The following is a 10,219-nucleotide window of genomic DNA, read 5'->3' on the forward strand; positions in this document are numbered from 1 at the left end:
AGAACCGGGAACCCAGCAGCTGGGTCAGGGAGGAGGCTGTGGGGCAGTTTAAAGCAGCTCTGATCAATCCCCCCCCCCCATCTGCAAATGGAAACCGTGCGACATGGCTTAACCAGAGAAGCAGCCCAGAGGCCCATCGTAGCTTTGGAGGAGCTGCAGAGAGCTGCACCTCATGTGGGGGAGGGCAGCTATCAGTTGTGCTCACTGCGAATACAGCCGTCATGGAGGACCGCTACTGGAAGAAGAAAGCCATAAGAAGTCGTTCTCAGCATTGCCCTCCAGGGGACACAGCAAACATGTTGAGGAAGGTGCTCCGGTCAGAGGAGAGTAAATTGAACATTTTGGCCGACATGCAAAACGAACCCTTCACCATCCTGAACACACCATTCTAACAGTATTGGGCTACTTTATTGTAGTGCGTCGATCACATCAAATATGTTGACGTTTAAGGTTGTAACGGGACAATCTGTGGAAAAAAAAAGAGTATTCATACTTTTGCAGGCCACTGGAAATGTCCAACGAAATGACAGGCCAAGTTTTAGTGTCCTCTGGACCTTCACGGTTTCATGTAAAATCAGCTGAGGGGGCTTTCTAAGAGGTCCAGCGTCTGATTAGGGACTAAGTAAGTTCTTCTGGTTATATTTGAGGTCACTAACAACTAGATAAAGCCAAACCACTAAGTCCAGTTTGGAATCATGCTGCCTTCAGTGCACCTTTTTTCAGAGTCGAGTGACAAAAAAAAAAAAAAACGGGTTTACATAGTTAACTCCTTATTCTCACAAAATGATTTAGTGTGTGTTTCAGGGGATGAGAAAAGGGAAGTCCTGGATGGAGGTTTGACCCATGACCAATGCATATCATGAAAACAGCTCTGGAAACAGGTGAAGCAAAGTGCTCTAAACTACCCCTTGCTGTGCTTGCAGGTTCTCCTTGAATAGGTTCGGTGAGTATTTATTTGCTTTTCTGACTCCCCATAGAGCCATAGGCGAGTAGGCAAACCTGGTGCTTTGTGGGGCAGCGGTTGTCAACAGATTTCCAGCCAGCAGGGGGCAGCGCGGCCGTGCACACATGGCCTCTGTGACCTCCTCCAGCACAATACCTGCAGGATGACGCTCTGCAATGCAAAACCCCGAAAAGATCGACAATTAAATACAACCACATCCGCTATTATCTACTGTCATAACAGAGGAGCATCTGAATCCTTCAAACGAAGAAGGAGGAGCGCACATTACCGGAGGATAGTTGGTAAAAAGAGCCCATTGTCACGGTGGCTGAGCTTTCTGGGCCTAAACGGCAGCAGCTCAGCGTCACATCTGCAGTTGCAGGAGCAGCCTGACTCATGCGCCCACATGTGTTTGTTTTGTGCGGACTGAAAGGGAGGAGTGTGTTCCCGAAAGTTTCTGCCAACATCGGCGGTATTCTTGGAATAGTTCGAGGAGCCCGAGGGCGCCGGTGGTGCCTCGCTTTGTAAACTAAAAATTGGGGACACACTGCAGGAAGAAGCAAGGAGTGAGGGAGCCAGTTTTTCTTCTGAATGGAAAAGTAAAAGATAGGAAAGAGATGATCATCCAACTTTAGCCTCCGATTTCATCCCGAATAGTGTCTTGTGAAACTATTTTTTTGTTTTTGACATCATAGACCAACACAAAGTACTGCAGATTTGATAAATGAAAAGAAAATATTTCACAAATAGAAATTGGGAAACAATAGCATGCATTTGTGTTCAGCACTCTGAGTCATACTTTGTAGAAACCACCCTTCACTGCAATAACAGCTGCAAGTACGTGGGGTACGGTTCTAGAGGGGTTGGTTTTGCCTTTGTAAAACAGCTCAGACTCAACCAGACTGTACAGAGAGCTGCTGAAGGCATCGGTTCTCTTTCGCTGGTCCCTTCTAACATATGGACATGCTTGGATCTGAACTGGTGATCCAAAGCTGTTGTCGAGGACCAATATCCTGCATGCTTCAGAGCTTTCTTTGGTTAAACGCACCTGAATCGAATGTTAAATCATTCCTGGGGCCAAGCAGAATCTGATGATGCAGAGACACATTGCAAAAAGAGAACTAAAAGTATGTAAAAAAAATTGTGTATTTTTCCTTGATTTGAGCAGGAAAATTAGACTATTTGCCAATGGAATATGATCCTTGCACCTAAAACAGGAACAATTAATCATCATCTTATTTCAAGTGCAGTAGATCTAATTATCTTATTTTAGGGGTGCAAAAATACTCATTTGTCTTGCATTTGCATGCAAGCAAAACATATTTTTTTATGTGCTCTGACTTTTTACAGTTATTTTATGCTGTGAGGTTAGACCCAAATGCAAACAAGAGAACAGCAGCATCACGTTGCAGGTGATGAACCATCCATTCATGCATATATTCTACCCCACTTATCCTTGCAGGGCTACGGGGATCATTGGGCGAGATGCCGCAGACAGGTCAGTCCATCACAGCACTAACAACTATGCGCATGTACTCTTCTACTTAAGGGCAAATTAGAGACCAGTTAGCCAAACCTGCATGTTTCTGGACCATGGGAGGAAGTTGGAGAACCTGGAGAAAACTCACACATGCACAGGGAGAACATGTAAACTTCTTTTCACCTGAGGTTTCAAAACCAAAAGAAAAGTTTGTTCTGTCCAGGACATTTCATACTTTACAAAAAGTCAAGTGCAGAGCTCCACTGTCTCCTGAAGTCTTCTCAGGTCTCTCCTACTGCAGGACACCACCTTCATATGTTTTGGACGCCACACAAGAAAAGAGTTCTGAAAACAATATGCATGAAGAGCAAGCAGCACGGACTCCCAAATCCTGGGCTGCAAGACCAAAATGAGGCTGCTTTTGTCTCGCACCACTGGGAGAGAGAACTAATTCCTCTGCTGCTGTGGTGCAGGCATAGGCCTAGAAACTGAAATCTAAACAAGTATATACAAAGAGAAGAAGACAGGAGGAGCTGAGAATTACAAAACAAAGAGTAAACCTAACACGGAAGGCTGTAACAACTACAACCCAAAATTATCCAAATGCAAAACCAAGTGACAATCAAAACACGCTGATTGTGACACTCGTGGCTCTATTTCTACAGCGGCTTTCTTCCTTCCACTTTTTTCACAAAAAACCCCCTGATTTCTGGATTGTTTGTACTGTCTAAAGAATCTTCCACCTGAGCTGTGGGTCCGCGAATCTATGGACAGCCATGTCTTGGTAGGCTTGTGACAACCACTCTAAACTGGAAGAGTATAGATCAAAGCATCTGTCCTTTTCCTTGCGTCGCCATTGTGTGCTACACCCACCCCCCAAAAAAAGTTTTTAGGCTTGACTTGACAAAATGTGAAAAGAGTCTGCACTTGGCTCCTTTTGCAAGGTACTTTATAACAATTTAAGTTGTCATCTGAATCAGGTAAAGATAGAAAGACCTTCTTCAGATTTTTTTCCATCTCTTGTTGTGTTGCGATGACTTCCTTCTTATGGGAAGCATTAAGATTCAGGCTTAGGAAAGAATCTCACGCGTGTCTTTAAAGGGACACCCAGAGATTTAGGATCGCATTTTGACGAGCACTTCACAAGAACACGCTCCTCAAAGCTTAGGACAGGAAATCCTGTCAGCTCACAGCTTTAAAAGTATAAGATATCCCGCTGCTCGCTTACTGCAAGTCAGCAGTGATCTCTGCTTATGCTGACTTGCAGCTTCTTCAGAGGTCAGAACACAGAGTACACGTTCAAATGGTCTAAAACTGGGTTTGGACATCCAAGCGCTTCGGTGATGTGTTCGCCTGATAGATGTTGGACAGTTTGTTATGGTGTGTATCTTTTATAATGAGACACAATCAGAAGTGCTAATAAACAAATTTTTTTTTTTGCTCTTGATCATCCAAAGTCCTGGGTTCTCTCTTTTGCTTCTTTGTCTTCAGTTAACCCGGCAGGTTTTCTGTAGGCTGATTTCTTTGTCTGGTAAACACTCCCAATGTTGATTTGCTAATATGTCATGGATCATTATCTTGCTGGAAAATCGAATGATGAGCCCCTTTTTGTTTAAAAAAATTTTTTTTTTTCACAGAGGTCATGATGACGTGCACTCTAATAAGGTTCCAAGGGGCTTGGTTGAAGAAACCGGCCGACAGCATCACAGATCTGCTGCCCTCTCGTCAGATTATTGACTGCCTTGTCCCACTTGAAGGCCAGCTTTTGTTCTCGATCTTGTTCCACAACCATAAATTTACCCCTTTTGCCTTGCCCATGACGGACCTCTACTGCTCACCCGACAACTGGACACCGACCCTCGCTCTGCCTCTCAACTACTGTTCCTCGCCTAAAGCCTCTGATAAGTAATACCCAATCTGCCTCTCTGTGAATGACCATTGCCTGACCACTGGACTCGCTTTTGGATGCCGGATAACAGATGTTGTTGAAAGGATTATTGGTTGGTGCGTCAGCTCTGGTGTCAGGTCTCCCAGACTGAAGAGGGGAACTCGATTTATCCCCGGCTCAACACTCACACCACACAGGACAAGACGGAGTCTCTCGATTCGCCAACAACTCTGACGTCACCTCCGCTGCTGGTCTGCCTGCTAGAAAGTGCCGCAGGTTAGTGGAAGTGAGCATTTCAAGTTCCTTCCCGGTCACCGATCTGTTCTCTCTTCCCACAGAGTTTCGCTTGAACCATTTCCTGAGCTGCTTTATTGATTCTGCTTCAGTAAGCCTATTTGGGACTTACGCTCCTGGGTTGTGGCTGAATTTCTGGGTTGTGTGAAAGTCCCGGTAGGGTTAAGCAGGCCTCCTTTAACAATCAGATGTAGATGTAGTGTTTAATGCGTCTTATGGAGACTCTGTGACCCCAACATGCCACTCTTAGCTTTACCCGGGGGGTGCCGCCAGGAATTATGGGGCCCCATGACATGAAATCTAAATCAACCCAAGAGCTCATATTAATACATACATTTTTCTTTTTGGGGGCCTCTGTCAGTCTAGGACCCTTGGAATTGTCCTAAACTCCCCCTATACAATGCCCCTGTGTGAATTTGGAGTTTGTTTGTTTTGTTTTTTTTACCTCCACGAGCATCCTCCTTCCTTTTTATTGTGGCAAGATCAACATGGGTCCACATACAGCCTTGTTTGTCACACTTGCAGGTATTTTAAAATCAGTGGACACTATGGAGTTTTGGGACCATTCAGATGAGTGATTACTTCCTTGAAGCCATTTCATCAGGGGATCAACACATCTCCTTCGCTTTAAATGGCACGTTCACTTGTTTTTTCCAAAAGAAAACCCACAAAACCAGGAAGTCATGGGTTAATAAACAAAAGTTCTTGGGCACTTTGATCAGCTTCAAAAAGGCCTAGGATACATTACAAGGTATGTGAACAATGTAGGCATTGGTGGTTTTGTTTAGAGGAGCAATACGTGAAATTCCCTTATTTTAGATAGAAAGAACTAAAAAATAGTCATGTGAAGAATTAAAGGTACCTGTTTTTTATGTGCATGTTCATGTACGTCCATGTGAATAGCCTGTCCCACCTCATAAAAAATGCCACCGTCAGAGCGTTGTGGTGTAGCAGCTAGATGGCGCGGAGAGCAGGTCCAGCTAACTGAAACGTTCTGTTGCTAACAGCATCATAAAGTTACTTACTTCTTCACTAGACATGTTCATACAAAAGGTGATGCTGTTTTGCTTTGTATTTATCCTTTGCAAAAATGCCTGTAGGAGGTGGCGAGTGGGGGCTGGAGGTGGGGGTGTTGGTGGCGGACAAGGGGGGGGGAGGGGCGGGTTGCAGCTGGGGTAGAGGTAGAGAGAGGCGTGGCTTGTCACACATCTTGTTTTGGTCTACAGACAGACAGTGCTTAACAGCCCACCTAGTGGTGAAATTTTGCTTACTGCTCCTTTAAAGACGTCTGACCATGACACTGTTTCACCACTGAATAATTTTTTTCTGAAATTACCAGGTTGATCTTTCTGAAATGTTTATTGTGATATTATTCTTGCTGCAAAGTAAAATAAAACCACATATTTACCATGGGTGACTTTAAATGAATTTCACTATGGCAGATGTCTGCTCACAAAGTCCTAGAACTTTTTTAAATATCCAAAAAACAGACTTTTTCAAATTTGATCCCCAAAGACAATTATTTTTTTCTTCCCATTTTCCCTTTCAAGTCATTCATAACCTTTCTGTTCATTTCTGCGATGAGCCACGCTCTCATAGTTTGTTAGGGCTTATCCGTTACATGTAACCTTAACTTTACGTGGTTGTGGTGAGCACTGAGTATTACATTTGGAAAATGTCAAAACATAAATATTGTCACCTTTTTGTGTTTATTAGACACGATGTCTCTTCAAACTACATCTACTGAAATTTCATGGTACTTTGTATTGTACTTTACTCAAATGTTCAAACATCCCCCATCTCAAAAAATGTCATGTTCTATCATGATACGACCATACGTTATTTTACTGACATGAAACAGGGAAGGGGCTGCCTCATGCTGTGGGTCTACGGTTCTTCAGTAGGGACACAGAAAATACAGGAGCACTCCTGGACAGGACAACCTGTCAGAGGCTGAACAAGACCTGGACCTGGTGTGGAGGTTCACCTTCCAGCAGTACAAGGGCACTAAACGGAATGCCAGAGCTGCAGCACTGTGGTTTAAGATTCATTACATTCCTTTTTCAGAATGGCCCAACTGAACGTTGGGGTTTACACATGCTCAGCCTAACTGATCTAAAGCTTTGCTGCACAAAAAAGAATGGGTCAAGGACTTAGTGTCTAGATGTGCAAAAACTACTGACTTACAGGGCTTGATGAAAATGCCAGGTATGTTTCCAATCACTGCATGGCTAATCTGTGTTGGTATGTCACGTTAAATTGTTATACAATACATTAAGGTTTCTGGTTGCAATGTGACTGAATGCGAAAAGGTTCAATGGGCTACTTTGCAAGGCACTGGAAAGAGTAAGGGATCCCCCACACTTGCCAAAAGGGGTAGATGCCATCAGGGTGAGTGCTGCAACATGGCGGTCAACATCACTCAAGTTCACAAAACCGAGACTACTACTGCATGTATCATTCTTGCTATCATGTGGAACCCCCTCCTCCTCATGTTCCTCTGCTACTGCCGGATTAAAGTTATGGAGCATGCAGCATGCATAAATCCCCTTCAGGGCAAAGACAGCCCTCAGGGCTCAGCCTGTAAATCATGATTCCCTCAGAAAATGCATGGTTTTTTATACAGTTTCTGAGGTAGTAATTGACTGGGTCCTCCTTGGTATGCGTGTGTGTGTGTCTCTCTCTCTCTTTAATGAGAGAAGGAAAGCAACACTACAATCCCTGGATTGGTCATATTGTTTCTTGATTGCAATAGCAAGTTGAACGTAGGGGAAGCACCCAGTTAGAAGCAAAACACACTGCTGCTCAGGGGCTCCAGGCCCTCAGGAGCTAACTGAACCTCTCAGGCTTTATTTATGCCTCAAAACTGAATTTATCAAGGAGGACCTGTTTTTAAATTTGATGTTTTAGTATGAAATTCAGATAAATGTTAAAGTAGGCTACTTGTAATCACACAGAGGAACATCGTCATAGTTTCATAGGTATGTTGACGGTCATATTTGATGCTCCTATTTTATTCATTCCCCCTGCTTGTGTCAGTGCTTGAGTTACTTTGATTTGCACTGTAACTGTAAGTCTATGTAAATATCTAACAGTGTTTCGCGGCTGCTTGCAAGTATAGCAAAGTCCCTTTGGCCCACTCCGATTCTACAGAATCTGTCTAGATAAGCTGTGCAACTGACAGGGCTGTCAGACTGGAAGTCAGAGACGCAATCCTCACAATGCGTTCCCTGCTGTTTCTTAGAATATTGTTCAAGCTCATTGCTTTTTTTTGGACAGTTATTCCATCTGATTTTGAATGCTGGAGGGATTTTGGCTGACTTTTATTTATTTATTAACTTTTGGACTTTTATTATAGTGGCAACCATTGAAACAACGTGGTTTTCTAATAGCGGGGGCAGCTGACTAACGTCTCAAAAGCTCAAATAATACCTAGAGTACAGCCCCGAATCACAGAGGAGTAGGTGCCATGGATGCAGTGCAGGAACAAAGGAAAGAGAGAGAAGGAAGTTTTAACCATGATTTCAATCAGCTATGATGGGTGTTGTGCAAATAAATGGATTCAAGTTATTTAATAATTAATCACATAACACTCAGTCTGTTAGACATTGTCCTGTGAATATCAGCCCAGTTTGTCGATAATATTTGGACAGTAGATGAAAGAGGGATTAAAGCTCTGACATTCTTAAACAGCAACATTCGCACACATGGAATTAATGAATAACAACTTCTCTTCAAAATATATCAGTTTATTAACAGATGTAATCCAACTTGCAGTTAAACACATTTTAATCAACAGCTACTTTACCAGGCTAATGAAGCTTAATTAAAACTACTAAACAAAACTAAGATAAAAAAAAAACAGAACAGCATGGCATGCATGTATGTATTGAACATTCACTTAGGAAACATACAATTTACCCAAGAGCTAAAGGTGGCGGTTAAGGTGATTGTCCTGTAATTGATAGGTTGTCAATTACAGTACTCCAGTACTTGATGACTAAAGCCCTGTTACCCTGATATCCCACATCATGAAGGTCCCAGAGAGACTGATGTTGGTGTTGTGCCATTACACATGTTTATTTAATGTTATTAAATTACCCTCGCTCTGTTAGGTATTGTACAGTGAATATCAGCCTAAACAGCTGATATTAAGACAACAGTTGAAAGGAATGATTTGAGCACTGGTATTCTAACAGCAAACTCTGCACACATATGGAACAAAGGAGAGACAACTTCTCTTCAAGAATAAGAATTTATTAACAGAAATAAAATGAACATCCAGAGAACACCACTACCAAATGTTTACCTGAATTAACACACTACTTCAATCAACAAATCCTCTCTACTAGGCTAGTGAAACCTAACTAAACTACTGAGCCAAATTAACAGAAAAAAGAAGCTAAGGAACTATGTACACACAAAAGAAACAAAAACGACAAATAAAATGGTTCAATAACCATCATCAGAATGATTCAGTGAATCTTTGGTTCACTGCAGATCCAAGATAGAGAATCAAAGTTCATCTTAAAGAATCAGATGGCATAACATGTATGAAGAAACACAGTGATAGCACAGGAACTATTCTCAGCTACATTCTCAGCTATATACAGCTGAAACCACAAGTTTACATACTCTATACAAAAAAACACAAGCTTTTTTTCCCTCACAGTGAGACATGAATTCCGAATAACCCTTTCCTATTTTAGGTCTGTTAGACTAGTGAGAGAAGGATTATTTTTGATAGTAATTTATTACACATTTCATATTCAGAAGTTTACATACTCTGAGATCACTATGTCTTTAAACAATTTGGGAACACCCAGATGATGATGTCATGACTTTGGAAGCTTCTGATAGGTTTATTGACAACATTTGAGTTAATTTGAGAGACATCTGTGGACACCTAAAACACTCAACCTCTTTGTGTAACATGTTGGAAAAGTCAAAACAAATCAGCCAAGATATCAGGAAGAACATTGTGGACTTGCACACGTCTGGTTCATTCTTGGGTGCAATTTCTAAATGGTTGTTTAAATGTCGCAGGGTTGTTTTTATGCAGGAGGGACTGGTGAACTTCTCAAAATATATGGCATCATGAGAAAGGATAACGATGTGGAAATTCTGAAGCAACATCTCAAGGCATCAGCAAGAAAGCTGAAGCGTGGGCACAAATGGGTCTTCCAAATGGACAATGGCCCTAAGCACACAGCCAAACTGCTTACAAAGTCAATGTTTTGGAGTGGGTCTCAAAAAGCCCTGATCTCAATCCTATTGAAAATTAATGGCCAGAGCTGAAATAGTGTGTGCGAACCAGGCGGTTAAAATTTGAGTTTATGGATTGCACATGTAATTATTTTATTAAGTATTTAATAAATCATTGATATGTTAACATGGTTGATTCCAATTACATGTTAAGTATGGTAAATATAATCTTATTTTATTCAATCAATGTTATTAGGTATTATACAGTATTATAGCACTTGTGGCAACTCATGAATGTGAAGGCAACGCAAACTTTAGTCTGTGCTCTAGTCAGCTAACTATTGGCTTAATAGTAATCCATGAAACTAGGGTTGTTAATTGCTCGGCAAAACAAGTAGTGGTGGGTGAG

Source organism: Fundulus heteroclitus, chromosome 18, assembly GCF_011125445.2.
Source record: "Fundulus heteroclitus isolate FHET01 chromosome 18, MU-UCD_Fhet_4.1, whole genome shotgun sequence".
In the NCBI taxonomy this organism is placed as follows: domain Eukaryota; kingdom Metazoa; phylum Chordata; class Actinopteri; order Cyprinodontiformes; family Fundulidae; genus Fundulus; species Fundulus heteroclitus.